Genomic DNA, 17,182 nt, shown 5'->3' with positions numbered 1-17,182 from the left:
AAATATATCGAAGTTAAAAAAATGTCACGAAGAAAAAACTTCAAAGTTAAAATACATCACGAAGATAAAACGCCCCAAAGTTAAAAAATAATGTCTTGAAGAAAAAACGTCACGAAAAACAACGTCTCGAATTAAAAAAAAACCTCTCGCATCTACAAAACGTCACGAAGAAATGTCTCGAAGTTAAAAACTTAACGAAGCTAAGAACATCTCGAAATTAAAAAATAACATCTCAAAGAAAAATATCACAAAGAAAAACGAGGTTTCAAAGTTAAAAAACACCCCAAAGAAAAACAAACGTCTCGAAGTAAAAAAAACTCTCCAAGCTAAAACAAAAACGTTACGAAGAAATAAAAAATGTCTCGAAGTAGAAACAAATGTTTTCAAGTAAAAGAAATTGTTTCAAAGTTAAAACAAAACTGTCACGAAGGAATAAAAATGTCTCGGAAACATCTCGACATCTCGAAGTTAAAAAAAAAAAAACTGCTCAAAGCTAAATAAACGCCACAAAGGAAAAAACGTCTCGAAGTTAAAACTGACGCTCCGAACAAAAAACGTCAGAAGAAAAAGCCACGTCTCGAAGTTAAGTAAAAACGTCACGAAGAAAAAAAATGTCTCGAAGTAAAAAACGTCTCGAAGTAAAAAAAAAAAAAATGTCTCAAAGTTAAAATAGAAACCAGGAAGAAACTAAACATCCGGAATTAAAAAAAAAAACATCTCGAAGAAAAAACGTCCAAAAGTTAAAACAAAAGCTTCTGAAAGTAAAAAACGTCACAAACAAAAAACAGTGTCCATCTTCAAGGATGCCATTGGGGCTCTCTCATCTTTGATCTACCCATAGTCATAAAGGATATTGACGATTGGCACTTTGGTCAATCGTCAGTTTTCGGCATTAAGATTTATTCGGGCACCTTTTGAAACAACTTACTGCCAAATATGGTTTCCAATATTTTCAAACAGTTCGTGGGAACGAACTGTAGTAAGGAGCGACCCGGCTCAATAGTAACCGAAACTCTTAGGAACGGAATTTTGATACTAATAAATATATCAAAAGAATTGAATTTTAATGCTAATTTTAAATATGTAAGTTTCATCAAGTTTAGTCATACCCATCAAAAGTTATGAGCCTGAGAAAATTTGCCTTATTTTAGCAAATAGGGGGAAACACCCTCCAAAAGTCGTAAAATTTAAACGGAAATCACACCATAAGATTTAGTGTATCAGGGAACCCTAATGTAGAAGTTTCAATCTCCTATCTAGAAAAATGTGGAATTTATATTTTTTTGCCAGAAGACAGATCACGGATGCGTGTTTGTTTGTTTGTTTGTTTTGTTTTTTTTTTTGTTCCCAGGGGTGATCGAATTGACCCAGCGGTCCTAAAGTGTCGTAAAAGGGCTCATTCTAACGGAAACTAAAAGTTATAGTACTCTTTTTCAGTGATCAAAAAATCGAAGGGCACCTAGACCTTCTCCCACCTTCATTTTTTTTTCAAAGTCACCGGATCAAAATTGAGATAGCCATTCTGTTCAGCATATTCAAAAAACCTAATAGCAATGTCTTTGGGGACGACTTGATCCCCCACAGTCCTCAGGGGAGGGGCTGCAAGTTGCAAACTTTGACTATTATTAACATCTAGTAATGGTTATTTGGAAGTTTATAGACATTTTCAGGAGGACTTTTTCGCATTGGGGTTGGTCAGGGGAGGGGGTTACATGGGAAGATGTTTCCATGGAGGAAATTTTCATGAGGGAGGGGAATTTCCATGAAGGGAACGCAAGATTTTCTAGCATTATTTAAAAAAAAACAATGATAAAATACATAAATAAAAACTTTTCTCAACTGGAAGTAAGGAGCAGTATTAAAACTTAAAACGAACTGAAAATTTTACATATATAGGGTTCACCTCCTCCTAATGCCTCGCTCTTTACGCCAACATATTTTTAGTAATTTCAACTATATGTTCTACGGCCTTTGTGATTAAGGAGTCATTCTTAAAGAACTGGGACAAAATTCAAGCTTTAGCGTAAAGAGCGAGCTATTGACAAGGGGACGAAACGTCTCATATACGTAATAAAAATATTCAAATGTAGAAGATCATTACGTTAGTTAATTCGTAAGTTACGGATATTTATTACTGATAAAAACGTTCGTAAAAAAAAATAAAAAAAATCTCGTTGCAATTTTAAGTAGCCAAAACTTGGAGGGCCACTAGGCCTCCTCCACCACCCTTTTTCAAAATCATCCGATCAAAACTATGAGAAAGTCAATTTGCCAAAACAAATAATAATATGAAAATTTCGTTTTAATTATTCATGTGCGGTGAGCCAAATTCAAAACTTGCATTACCAAAACGTTCAGAAATTGAAAAAAATAAAAACACATTCTTTTTAACTGCATGTAAGGAGCGACAATAAAGCTTAAAACGAATAGAATGTATTCCGTGTATGAAAGGGGATGTCTCCTCCTCGACGCCACACTCTTTACACTAAAGTTTTCTTTAAGCAGTGTTGTGACAAAGAGTCAAACTTTAGCGTAAAGAGCAGGGCGTTGAAGAGGGGATAACCCCTTTCATATACGGAATACTTTCTGTTCGTTTTAATTATTAATGTCGCTCCCTACTTGCAGTTAAAAAACTATTTTTTTATTTAATACATACAAAATGCCAAATCCCTAATCTAAAAACCCAGAATGCTCCTGCACAGCTGGTCTGGAGTGCAAGGAAATGGAAACAATATCAAGGAAAGGAAAGGAAACAATATAAGTGCAAGGAAAAGGAAATGGAAATATCACACAAGCTAATTGTCTTATTTCATGGCTCCTAAATCTTTTCTTTGATTATGTTTACCATTAGTTTAATAGCTGAAAGATCTTTTACGTCGTGTAAGCTGAAGGGGCAGTATCCAAACTTTTTGTTTATAGTAAAAACTATATTTGTCTTGAACAGTCTTGGGAAGAACTAATAAAATTAAACGGAATATTTAATTTATAATGATAATAGTTGCTGAAAGCTCATCACTTAATAATTATACTCTAATTTAATTCTATTCTAGTTTGATGGTTATTTTCAATGTTGTAATAAGTACAAAATAAATTATTTGTAATATAATTCTTTTTCAGCAAAGTACAAATGACGCCGTAGGTTTTAGGCTTTTGCAGTGAGAGAAGGAGTTCTAACCCAAACCCTAGGCTGTAGTGATTTTCCTTGGTTTCAAGCCTGATTTGTATATTCAATTTAATTTTCACTCGTTTTAAGATTTATTTGTTCAATTAAAGTAATTTTTCAGAGCTGTTGTATGTTTCTTTACTATTATTGTTTATTTAATTTCTGTTCGTTTTGGGTTTAATTTATTGTTTGATAATAATATTTTTCCATTTCTAGTTCGAATTTTAACAGGTATCTGTATCTGCTGATCTCAAGTTTAATTAAATAAAAAAACTAGTTTTTTTAACTGATAGTAAGGAGCGACATTAAAACTTAAAACGAACAGAAATTACTCCGTATATGAAATGGGTTATCCCCTCCGCAATCCCTCGCTCTTTATGCTAAAGCCTTTAATTGTTTTAAAAAGTAGAATTGTGACAAAGAGTCAAACTTTAGCGTAAAGAGCCAGGGATTGAGGAAGGAACAGCCCCTTTCATATACAGGGTAATTTCTGTTCGTTTTAACTTTTAATGTCGCTCCTTACTTTCAGTTAAAAGAACTAGTTTTTTTATTTAATTTCTGAACGTTTTTGAATTAATACATGTTTGATTTTGGCTCTCCGCACATAAATTATTAAAATAAAATTTCCATATTAATTCTTTTTTTGGCTAAATGACTTTCTCTTAGTTTTGATCGGACGATTTCGAGAAATAAGGGGTGGGGAAGGAGGCCTAGTTGCCCTCCAATTTTTCGGTTACTTGAAAAGGCAACTAGAACTTCTAATTTTTAACGAACGTTTTTATGAGTAAAAAATATAAGTAACTTAAGAATTAACTCAGGTAACAAACTTTTGTGTTCTTAAATTTTTATTATGTATGTGAGGGGGTTTGTACCCTCGTTAATACCTCGATCTTTACACTAAATCGTAAGTTTTGTCCCAATTCTTTAAGAATGGCCCCTGAATCAGAAAGGCCGTAAAATAAATAGTTGAAATTACTAAAAATACTTTAGCATAAAGAGCGAGGTATTTATCTCCTCCTAAATACCTCACTCTTTATTCTAAAGTATTTTTAGAACCTCTTATATGCGTAACGATCTCTGTTCGTTTTAAGCTTCAATGCTACTCCTTACTTTCAATTGAAAAAACGTTTTCATGTTTGTTTTTCCATTGTTTTTTTTTTTATAGTAATGCTAGAAAATCCTGCGCCCTTTTCATTTAATTTTTCTTCCCCCATGACATATTCCTCCAAGAAAAGATCCTCTGACATAGCCCCTCCCCTCAACCCCACCGCAAAACTAAAAAAATCACCCTGAAAACGTCTGTATACTTCCCGATAACCATTACTATATGTAAACACTGGTCAAAGTTTCTAACTTGCAGCCCCTCCCACAGGGATTGTGGGGGAGTAAGTCATTCCCAAAGACATATTTATTATGGTCGTTGACTATGCGGAACAAAATGGCTATCTCAAAATTTTGATCCGTTGACTTTGGGAAAAAAATTAGCGTGGGAGGGGGCCTAGGTGCCCTCCAATTTCTTTGGTCACTTAGAAAGGGCACTAGAACTTTTCATTTCCGTTAGAATGATCCCTCTTGCGACATTCTAGGACCACTTGGTCTATACGTTGACCCCTGGGGAAAAGAAAAAAAAACAAAAAACAAACAAACACGCACCCGTGATTTTTCTTCTGGCAAAAAATACGTAATTTCACATTTTTAGGGATAGGAGCTTGAATTTTTTTCTAGAGTTCTCTGATATACCGAATGCGATGGTGTGATTTTCGTTAAGATTCTACGATTTTTAGGGAGTGTTTCCCCCTATTTTCCAAAATAAGGCAAATTTTCTCAGGCTCGTAACTTTTGATGACAAAGACTAAATTTGATGAAACTTATATATTTAAAATCAGCATAAAAATCTGATTCTTTTAATGCATCTTTTAGCATCAAAATTCGGTTATTTATAGTTTCGTTTAGTATTTAGCCGGGTTGCTCCTTACTACAGTTCGTTACCACGAACTGTTTGATATGACCTTTACTTTGAAAAACTTCCTTTTCGGAAAGTTTTCTTTTTCAATTAATCAGAAGAAAAAATTCTTTCGCCAATTCTTTCGATGCATCATTGATATCGAAGTTTCGTCTTTTAGAGTCTCTGTTACGATATTAGGTGATTATTAACTGTGTTGTACCAATTGGTGACAACTGTGAAACTAGACGACTACGATTGCTCAATAGTGGAATTTGACTTAACATCCCTCTAAGTAAGTTTTTGATATATATTTGAGGTTGCTTACTGTTATTTTAATTTATCTGGAAATTTTCTTGTTGTTTCGCAGTAACTAATGATTTTCTTTCTTCTTTTTATAGATGACGAAGATCAGAGAAAAAAAAAAAATCATCTTGTGTGGGATAACCGGTATTGAAATAATATTGAAATAATTAGCCCGCAGATTCATTGATTGATGTTAATAATGTTATAAAATCTTTTCCTAGACCATAAATGAAACAATTAGATCATTATTTACGATAATGAGATCAACTCGCCGTCTTGTGGCATCACATAAATTATGAGTTGACGTATTCTAAATCTTTTTCATACGCATGTCTACCTTGCCGTAATTAATTGATCTAAGTGTAATTATTAGCAAACTGCGACTGTAATTTGGGTTTATGTAAACTAATAAGATGAAGTTTATTTTTAGATATGGATGCACTACCCACGATGCGTACCTTTATGGGTGCAGGAGGGGTCATGGATCATGAAGGGTTACTTTAGTTTTTATTTTATTTTTTTTTTAAGAGAGAGAGAGAGAGAGAGAGAGAGAAGTTCATTAATATTAAATAGAAGACAATACAAAATACAATTCAAAATCGAATTACAATACACATAATTCCCCTCGAAAGGCTCCATGACCAGGGATACAAGAGAAATAAGAAACAAAATTATTATACAAGCAATAAATTCAATATAGACAATCACATATAGCAATTCAGAGGCAATATATTTATGAAAGATACAATTTAAGCAACAACTAGAAGGAGAAGAAAAAAAATATATAGAACATACCTGAGGCCTGGGAGCAAAGTGCATAGAGGAATACCACACACCACTAGTAAAACACATGGGCCATCAACTCCTCAGAGGAAAAAAAAATAATCTATTTGATTCTTTATTAAATGATCCTTAAGAATCCTTTTAAAAGTCCCAAACGAGTGGCATTTCTGCACTGATTAAGGTAGTGAATTCCAGACCTGTTGACAAGCAATGGGGGGATTGAAATCTGATCGAATAGTAGGGGTAGGCGGAATGTAGGTATTATTTGAAGAACGAAGGCTATATGGAGCTGAATCAGAAATAAACATAGGAGTTTTCCGAAGAGATTTTGGAAGATTGCTGTGAAGTTGATCAAAGACAAAAGAAGGACAAGAAATAATGTAAATAGACCGTAGACGTAAGAGCTGTGTTGGTGAAGAACGGTTGGTGTCCACAACCAGAAGCCGTGCTTTATTATACATGACGGAAAGTGACCGCAGCGTAGACGGAAAGGTAGACATCCATACAATGGGGCAATAAGAAACATATGACTGGACAAGACAGAAAAAAAGAAGTTTCAGAATAGATCCAGGAAATGTGTATCTAAGTTTTCGAATGATACCCAAACTCCGTGAGACCTTAACCCTAATCAGCAAAGGCAACAAGAAAATCTTCATTAGAAGAAGTATTGGAACACGACTGAGCATCAGGCTGACACAGCTTGCAACATGCCAGAGGCCTGGTGTTTTTTACAGTCGAAATCAGATCATTAACAAAAATCAAAAATAAAACGGGACCAAGAACAGATCCCCGCGGGACGCCATAGTATACTTCAGAAGGGCTCAGGAAAAGCGGATCAAATGAAATAAGTCTACCAGAAAGATATGAATCAAACCAAGAATAGGCGTTTGATCTTATACCAATATGTGATAGTTTTCAAAGAAGAATCCGATGAGTCAAGGAATCAAAAGCTTTACGAACATCCAAAAATAAAGCTGCCGGGATATGACCAGAATCTATTGCCGAATGAAGGAAATTCGATAAAGCTACACAAGCATGCTCCGTAGAGTGACTCGCTTGGAATCCAAACTGGAAATCATGCAAAAAATCCTTTGCATCCAGAAAACTAAGAAGCCTGGATAGTATAGCCTTCTGAAAAATTTTGCTGAAAACAGATAGGAGAGAAATTGGCCTATAATTAGCAGGCTATAATTGGCAGGATCACTCCGAGAACCACCTTTTTAGAGTACTATAACCTTAGCTCGCTTGAGAGATTCAGGAAAAATACCTTTCTCGAAAGACAGATTGACGATCTTAGTCAGTGGTGACAGAATAGCAGGCAGAATGGCACGGATAACACTTGTAGGAATTTTGTCTGGCCCTGAAGAGGATGATCCTTTAAGAGCATTCACGATACGAGCTACCTCAAATTCAGAAACAGAATTCAAGACCATCGACTTCAAACATGAGGGTCCAAGAAATGCTCTGAAATTGCAATGAGAAGTTGCAGAGCTTGCAGAGGAAGCAGTTACCTTTCCTATATTAGCAAAATAAGAGGTAAGCTCTAGCTGGACATCTACATCTCCTTGGACGGTTTTACCATCGATTTTCAGCATTGACGGAACTGAAGGCAGAGGGGGAGTAGGTCTAAGAACTGAATTAATTAAAAACCATGTCTTCCTTACATCCTTCCCACATCCAGAAAATTTCCTATGATAATACTGAGACTTTGCCTTCCGACACAGAGAATTAAATATATTCCTATAGGCCTTGAATCGCTCGTGATGAGCTAAAGATGGTGAAGCCTTGTAAAGCTTCCACAAATAATTTTTACTTTTCCAGCTTTTATGGAGACCTGAAGTCATCCATTGATTCAGTGGTGCTATCCTTTTCCAAGTATGGGGCGCTGGACCCCGATTGCAAATTTCCAGGATTCCTTCTTTAATTAAATCATAAAAGGAATCAAAAGAGTGGTTAAAATCAGAATCAGAAACCAAACTACCCCATGGTACATCAGCCAGACGAGAATTAAGTGGACTTAGCTCAGTATCACTATAACGGAAAAATGGGAGATTAGATGGTGATGCTATACGCTGCGCTTGATCAGCACTCTTATATCGGGAAATAGCGGTAAAATAATCAGAAATATCACTAACCAGCACCAAATTACCTAAAACATCTAGTGACGAAAAAATATTATCGATAAGAGACGCTTATGTTTCAGTAACTCGGGTTGGTATACAAACTGAAGGTAGAGTTCCTGAAGAGAGTATCATTGAACAAAATCAATAGTTGAAGCAGAATTTTGATCCAGCAGGTTGAGGTTAAAATCACCCATAAGGATTAGTTCACAGGGATGTTTTTTGGCTGAGTCCAAAACTTCTTCCAGAATTTTGAAAAACGAAGGAATAGATCCACTGGGGGATCTATAAACCAAACCCACAACTAAATACTTACGCATTGATTTAATCTCAATAAATAGGATTCAAAGATTCCTTCCTCATTTCTACTCAAATCATTTCGGACATTATATGCAAGACGATCAGCAATATAAAGCAAAAGGCCACCTCTCACCATCTGTTTCCTATTCAACCTCTCCATCCTATATCCTGGAATATCTAGACGGATATCCTTTTTTGAATCCAGGAAAGTTTCACATAATCCTATAACATCAGGAGTTCCATCACTAACGATCTGTTTCAGCTCATCAAAAGACGAGCAGAGTCCCTGAATGTTAAGATGGAACACAGAGAAAATATAATCTCGTTTAGAAGAGGCAGAACCATTTAACTGCGAAACATACTTACTTTTAAAAGCCGAATTAGAATCATTATTCATCTGATTTCTACTTCCAATTGAATTATTAATAATATTTTCAATATCTAAAGGATTATTTTGTAAATCAAGTAAACGATCCCCCAAAGAGTTGATACCTGCCTGGCCACTACTCATGATGGATGGCAGTTCCGCCCCACAACCAATCCCACCAGACCACAGGTATAAGGAAAAAATATAAGGAAAGAAGAGTAAAAAATAATATAATCAAGGTATGGATAAATATAATGATAAAATCAAGATAAGAATAAATAAGAAAAAAACATGGAAAGAGAAGAAAAAAGAAACAAGGAAAACTAAGAAATAAACAAATAATCAGCACTGGTAATATAAACCATTCATTCATAAACATAATAATAATATCACCCAAGCTATTATTATACATTGACCTCACGCCAAGGAGTACTCCTCCCCCATACCTCTCCCTTTGAAAAGTAAAAGCACTAAAACTCACAGTAATTGGGTTTGTTCTAATACTATACTGTTGGTGCAAAAAAAAACAACAAAAAAACAAATAGCAATACAATAAAAAAGACACAGTATTTGTTGTAGCAGAAGATACCATTATATAAGTCACTATTACTATTTTTATTGCATCGGATCAAACTAACTCAACAAATAATTCAAGCAATACTTTTTTCTTATCAAAACACAAAAAGTGTCCGGGCTTCCACAAACTCACTAAACAAAAAAGAAAAAAAATATTCAGTCATGTAATCCAGTCCATAGAATTGCCCCGGCCATTTCCTTGCCTTCGCTGTCGTTGCGTTTGAATCAGGCTACTAATATCTGGTGGGATTTCATCAAACAAAAACATTTCCACTGGCCCTTCCTTAAGGCGACGAATACATAGAGATGGTGGTATGGATCTCGCAATCCAAGTTTCAAAACCTGTTTTTTCACGAATACTGGTTCGGATAGCTAAATTTTTTTTCGAACTTCTCGAACAGACGGGGGAGAATCATCGGATAAAAATCATTCTGATTGCCCATGATAGTTTTTCCACGAAGATTTCGAGCCTGTTTTAGAACTCCCACTTTCAGCTCCCTGTTCTCCATGATAACCTTTATCAACTTTTTTTCAGGCTTAACATCAACTATCGTGTATTTGGGTACCTCATGGATTCCAATGCATGACAAAATTATACTATCGAAAATTGCCTTAGCGTTTACAGTATCAATCGCTGTCACGTTCCATACTAGAATATTTTTATCAGTTTCTTTACTTTCCAGCTTCATCATTGTATGCCTTAGGCTAGATAACTGCGATTTCAGTAAAGAATTTTCATCAACCAGCACAGAAATGTGGTTCTTCAAATCATTGGTTTCTACCTCAGGGCTGATCACTTTAGGCTTAATACCTTCCATCTCCAATTTCAATTCAAATACAGATTCTTCATTCTTAGAAATCCTTTGATCTAATCCTTTAAAATTAACATTCAGCTCATTTAACGTAGTTGAATTTTTTTTAACAGTCTGTAAAACTAGACTCAAACTATCAGCTAGTGATTTCAATGAGATTCCTTCCATAGGACTGGATGTGAGAAAAAACTCGTCAGATTTTTCTTTCTTCCTCTTTCCTCCCATTATACAAAATAGTAATTGAACTCTAAGAAAAAATAGACTGTAGAAATATGCTACCACATAAAACTCCTTTGATTACTTACTTTGCGTAATATTTGCATCTGAATCTATCGAAAAAAATTTCGACAGCAAATTAACCTTGCTGAACACTAAATGAATAGTCCGACGCAAAGTAGGAGTATTTACCTCGAATGCATTCTTGTTTTATCAAAACTTTGTGAGAGTAAATCCGGTTTAAGATGTTCACTGAATGAATGCAATATGTGAACTGACATCACAAATATTATCAATATTTGTTTTTAAATCTGTATTTTTCTTAAACTTTAGTTCTTCTTAAACGATATTTTTTTTTTTTTATAAAGGTTAAACTCAAACTCCGACATAGGTGGTGAAAAAAAGTCTTCAAGAAGAACTGTAAATTATTGCTTTCGCAATTTGAACAGCTGTTCAAGGTAGGATATTATCCTTCAAAAACAGCTTATTCATTATTTAACAGTTGCTTATTATTGATAAGATAGAAAATGACATGTGCGTAATGGAAGGAAACATGAATAAAATCTTTGGACTGGAGCCTTAGAAACTAATGCAAATAAGTAGGAAAAAGCGGAACGGAGGCACCAACAAGAGATTCCTCCATGCAACAAAAGGTCCCCAAGAAAAAAAAGTATCCGACGGACATAGGCAGGCGCAAAACCAATGGGCTACAAGGGTTACACTTACACTAAGAAGGGTTACAATCTATATTCATGCCTGCACATTGAGATGGAACAGGTAATAAAGGTGAATTTCCCGCGAGATTAACCCGATAGAGCCCTTCAATCCTGCAGAAATGTAAAAACAGAGACTGAAAATTATTAATTCCTCGTCCGAATAAGAGAGATATAAGGATATGTGCTCTCATTTAAATAATTTTTAGGCACCTTTCCTGTACTGCCTCTATTCATTCTGACAATTGATTGGAGATATGAAGGTACCGAACAGAACAGACATTCTCAATGACTGGCCTTACAAATGAAAGGTATATTCTACAATTTGATTTGGAGCATTTGAACTTTCTAAGGGGTTTAAGGGGGAAAGTATGGTATTGCCACTTTTAAAATATCGTTTGCTTGATTATCCTAATTTAAATCGCTAAGACGGTAACACCAAACCATTTCATAGTATTAAATCGTCAAATTTTTGTGGGGAATGGGCAGGTAAAATAAGGGTTGACTGTCATGTCATATCATAAAAGAGTTGCCACCAAGTTATTTAAGGTGGCTTTTTGTGTAACTAGTTATTTGTAACAGTAACAGCACTAAACTCCTAAACAGAAACGCAACATCTTTAGGTCTAAAACGGAGGATTTGCTTTCTTGTAGCAAGATCATATTATGATGTTACCGTCATTTTCAAGAGTTTTCAAACGTTCATAACCTTGCCTGACACAACATTGCCCACTTAGTCCCCTCAGCTGTCTAAATGCTCACTGGTTCATTCGAAGAAGTCAAGGATCTTGAAAGCGTTTAATTCCCTTTAAGGGGCTTTGAAGGAAGCTAAGGGGGTTGTACACCCGTCCTGCGATATTTTTTCTGAGTCATAAATACGTTACAAAGATGCAAATAAACGAAATTTAGATGTTTTCAAATATTTTGGTGCATCCCCCCTTCCCCAAAAAATCCTGGAGACGGCTTCAGTCTATGTATTACTTGTTTTTTTTTGTGCACCGAATTTCAAGGAGAGTGTTTTCTCCTCATTACTTTTTTCTTGCATACAGTAGTTTTAATTTTTGTTATTTTCTTTGTGCTGTTGGTAGTATCTAATATTAACTGACATTTTCTTATGCTATTTTTTTTTTCATATACTGTTACCGTTATTAATTGTGTTCAAATAACTTATTTTGAGTTAACTTCTACTAAGATAATATGCTCATTTTTGATATTTCACAGTTTTAATTTGAAATATTTTAGATTGACAGATAACTTGAATATTGACTCTGTACAACTTATGATAGTTAAATATACGTATATATGTATATATATATATATATATATATATATATATATATATATATATATATATATATATATATATATATATATATATATATATATATATATATATAAATATATATATATATATATATATATATATATATATATATATATATATATATATATATATATATATATATACATATATATATATATACATATATATGTATATATATATATATATATATATATATATATATATATATATATATATATATATATATATATGTATATATATATATATATATATATATATATATATATATATATATATATATATATATATATATATATATATATATATATATATATATATATATATATATATATATATATATATATATATATATATATATTTATATATTAGTAGGAGTATTAGTAGCAGTATTAGTGATGGTAGTTAATAGTATTTGTCGTAAGCAGTAATAGCATCCACATTGTGCCTTTTTAGTCTAGTTAAACATCCCCTTCTAATGCCCTGATAGTTTCAATTTAATACTTTAAGCCGTTTCTGTGTTATTGCTAATACGTCCTGTCGATAACCCGTACGAACCTGACATTTATTGATTCAGCCCAACGTTTTCCTCAAAAGTCTCTCATTAACTCTATTAGTCTTAGTAATATTAGCACTGACAAATGTACTAGTACTACTATAATTACTAGTAGTAGAATGTATATAGGACATTTTTTTTTTCTACAACACACTCCTCAACCCCCTTGTCAAGCCCCGAAAATTTGAACTTGATGATATACGCAGTTGCTTTGATATAGTCGATATGCCTTTTTGATAAGATGTGTGCCCGTAGTGTCTTTTAATTTAGACCGACTTCCCACATAAAATATCCTAAGATCTTACTCTTGATAATCTTAGCCTTGGTATTAGTTGCAATTGAAGTAGTAGTTGGAGTAGCAGTAGTAATAGTAGTAGCGCACTCATTTTGGCTTTTTTTAAGCAAATAGCAAAACAAACAAACAGCAAACAGGTTTTGCAAGTTTCATTATCATAAACATTCCCTTTTTGTTTTACTAGCCGTTTGCATTTATGATCGAAATACAGGGTGGTTTTCCTCGTTAAATATGTTTCGCCTGAAAATTTAAATAAGTTTCGCTCCTTCACCTGTAACGGAGGGATAAGGGAGTAAGGAAATGTAAGACGGTGTAAGGTGTAAAGGAAGGAAAAATAAACTCAGTATTTAAACACTCTTCTACTCCTACTTTCTACCATATAATTTAGGACAATAGCAGTTTCGGAACACTTTTCAAAAGGCTCCTTATTGTTCTTATCAAACGACCCTTCTGTTTCAGGAGTATTTCCTAGGAAATTAGGACCAAATTCAAACTCTACCGTAACGAGCAACGTGACAAAGAAGAGCAACATCCCTCATTTATGTAATAATTTCCGTTCGTCTTAAGTTTTAATGTTCCTCTCTACTATCAGTTAAAAAAACTTATTTTTTTAAATTTAATTTCTGATTTTTATTTTTAAATAATGCCAGGAAATCTGGCTCCAACTCACAGGGAAATCCCCCTCCCCACGGAAATATTCTATGGACAATTCAATTCCGGTGAAATTGATTATATCCTATTCAATCCACGCGTAAAATTGAGTCGGCAAAGAGAAAGCAAGGTATATAAAAAGAATGTCGTTGGGGAGCTCTGAAAAATTCCTCGAGTGAAAATTTCCCCTGAAAAGTTCACCCCCTGGAAAATGCCAACTTAATGAAGAATTCTCCCCGAGGAAAATTACCCAAGCGGAAAGTTCGTCTCCACCCCATTCGGAGAGTGTCTGTATACTTCCCAATAACAAATGCTATAGTTAAACAATGGGAAAAATCTAAAGCTTAAAGAACCTTCCCAAGGGGCTGTGGGAGTCAAGTTATACACAAAAAAAAATACTTATTTGGCGTTTCAACTACGCTAAGCAAAATTACTATCTCAATTTTTTGATCGGACTATTTTGAAAAGAAAAGGGGTATGGGAGATACCTAGTTGCCCCCAATTCTTTTGGTCACTTAAAATGACGCTAGAACGTTAAACTTCTATTCGAATGGGCTCTCTCCTGATATTCTATCACCCTGGGTTGGTTCTATCATTCCTGGAAAAGAAAAAGAAAAACATGGCAACAGTTCGTTACCACAAACTGTTTGATTTGATCAAACCTTAAATAAACAAATCTAGTTTCCCGAAACCTTAAAATATTTGTCTAAATAAGCCGTTTATTATGTCTAAACACTCTGCATCTTTAGGGCCAAATGCAACACTGTCTAATATTATTGACTATGAAAAAGAGAAGTTCAAATATAGTCTTTCGATAATTTTTAACCATTATGATATCCTAAAATTTTCACTCAATGCCGAGCCAGGGAGACCCTCCAACAGATTTACTCTTGTTCGGCATTATGGAGTGATATGAGAGGTGTAGCATAAGTGGGAGATGGTAACGTCGGCAATTAAAGGGGGGCAATTAATGCCAGGTTTTTCTTCTTACTTAATGGCACTGTCTGTCTTGGCTTTTTCTACAATTAGCCATGACTTGATGCCCAAAACTACTCCATTTTAATTTCTCTTTAATTCCTCTCTCAAGCCCTCTTTCAGTCGCAATAGTTGTTTTGCACCAAAATGGCAGATAACACCATTTGCTGTGGTGTGGCACTAGAATGGCACTAGAAATGGCACTAGAATGTGGATTTCCGTTATCTGTAGTACTTTCTCTAAAAAAGATATCATTTTTGAATTTGTTTAGATATGGAATTATAGCTCTGGACTCACGTTTCTCATTCATTGAGAATTTGATACCCTAATTTCCATTGAAATTATTCCCGGTTTAGGGGTTTTCTCCCTCTTTTTCAAAAATCATACAAGTTTTGGTCAGGCTCGCGGCTTGCTTTAAAATTCATGAATTTTACGTATTTAGAATACTCATAAAATTCAAGTCGTGTATGTATTGTGTTTTTGGTGCTAGTATTTGGTGTTTGCTTACGTCCTCGATTGTGGTAATGGGATAAGGAACATTTTGCCATTGATATATTGAAAAAAAAACTATTTCGTGTCCAATAAACTATTTTTCTTTGTAACTTTTCTTCTTAAAACTTATTTTTAAAGATAAAACTGGCGACCGTTGAAATATGTTTACTCATGGTCTTTGATATTAAAATCAAACACTTTGTGGTAACGAGCTGAGAGTAAGGAGCGACGCGCTCAACAGTAACCGAAACTCTGAAAAACCAAATTTTGATATTAATAGAAGTAAAAAATCCGCTTATTTTGCTGATTTTATATACATAGAATTCATGTAATGTCACAAATGAAAAGCAAGAAGACTGAGAAAATTTGCCTGAGACTTAGGTTGGTGTTAGGTTAGGTTGGTGTAACTTAGGCTGAGATGGTGTTATCACACTATCAGGCTTAACGTATCAGAGAACCCTTTTGTAAAAGATTTGAAAAGGGTAATGTATATAAGGGGGGATTTTATGCCTCTTGTAGAACGTAGGAAATATTTAGGGAGAAATAAATTGAGGGATGGTCCTTACAGTTGCCCTATGTGTGGAGAGATGGCTGAGTCTTTTAATAATTTTTTAGGGGATTGTAGGGAGTTGAGGGAGTTACGCTTGGAAATATTTGGTAGGGAGGCCGGGGGGAGAGATTTGATTTTGGAAATTTTTAGAGGTAGGTGTTACTTAATTATAAATAATATTGGAAAGCTCGTCCGGGTAGGTATGCGTTATCGTGATGATTTTCTTACATAATTAGTTTTAATGTCTTTTCAGTCTATGTTTTGTTGCTGTATTGTTTCGCTTGTTTTGTGTATGTCACCATGGCCCACTTCGGCTTTCGTGTGAATAAATCTATCTATCCTATCTATCTATCTATCTGTAGTGATTTCAAGCTCTTAGCTGCAAAAATGTGGAATTTTGCATTTTTTTTTTCGCCATGCAAAGATCACGGTTGCGTGTTTACTTACACTTTTTTGCCCAAGGCTCGTATCGAACCGATGGTCCTAGAACATCAGGGGAGACCTCATTCAAATGGATATTAATAGTGACCAAAAAGATTGAAAGGCAAATAGCCCCACTCCTACGCTCTTTTCCCCCGAAGTTTTCCGATCAAAACTTTGAGATAGGCATTTCGTTTAGCATAGTTGAAAGGTTCAACAAACTATGCCTTTTGAGATAGCAGAGCCCCCTCAACCCATAGCCCCTGAGGGAAAGTGGCTAAGTTATAAAATTTGCCTTTTGTCTGCGTACAGTGTTTTACTGGGGAGTGTGCACAGATTTTTTTGGATGGGGGGAGGGTTGGATTATTTGCTGGGGAATTTTCCACGGGGAGAATTCTCCATATGGAGGCTCGTTCTTTTTTACAGGGGGATGGGGGTAAATTTCTCAGGGGATATTTTAGACTAGGGGATTTGCTGGAATTCCAAAACGAAATTCTTTTAATTGTCTTACTTTCTCTTTGCCGACTCAATTTTTGGTGTGAAGATAATTCGAGTAATTGTCCAAGGTAAATTTTCCCCGGGATCGCATTTTCTAGAGGATTTTGTCCGTGGGGAGGATTTTTCT

General features: G+C 34.6%; 1 long non-coding RNA gene across 4 annotated transcripts in view; it reads left to right on the top strand.

Annotated features, from left to right (window-relative positions):
• The window catches only part of LOC136034898 (uncharacterized), a 156,847-nt gene that overhangs the window by 78,339 nt on the left and 61,326 nt on the right, over positions 1-17,182 (top strand). For 2 of the 4 annotated variants that reach the window (XR_010619279.1, XR_010619282.1), the window contains exon 2: positions 11,508-11,609. The exons of the other annotated variants lie outside the window; for them this stretch is intronic. This is a non-coding gene — a long non-coding RNA (uncharacterized LOC136034898). The remainder of the gene's footprint in view (positions 1-11,507; positions 11,610-17,182) is intronic. 4 annotated transcript variants of the gene reach the window in all.

The sequence above is a fragment of the Artemia franciscana genome, chromosome 13 (genome assembly GCF_032884065.1).
Source record: "Artemia franciscana chromosome 13, ASM3288406v1, whole genome shotgun sequence".
Lineage (NCBI taxonomy): Eukaryota > Metazoa > Arthropoda > Branchiopoda > Anostraca > Artemiidae > Artemia > Artemia franciscana.
The sequence above is the reverse complement of the archived record's forward strand: the minus strand, read 5'-3'. Positions and strand labels throughout refer to the sequence as shown.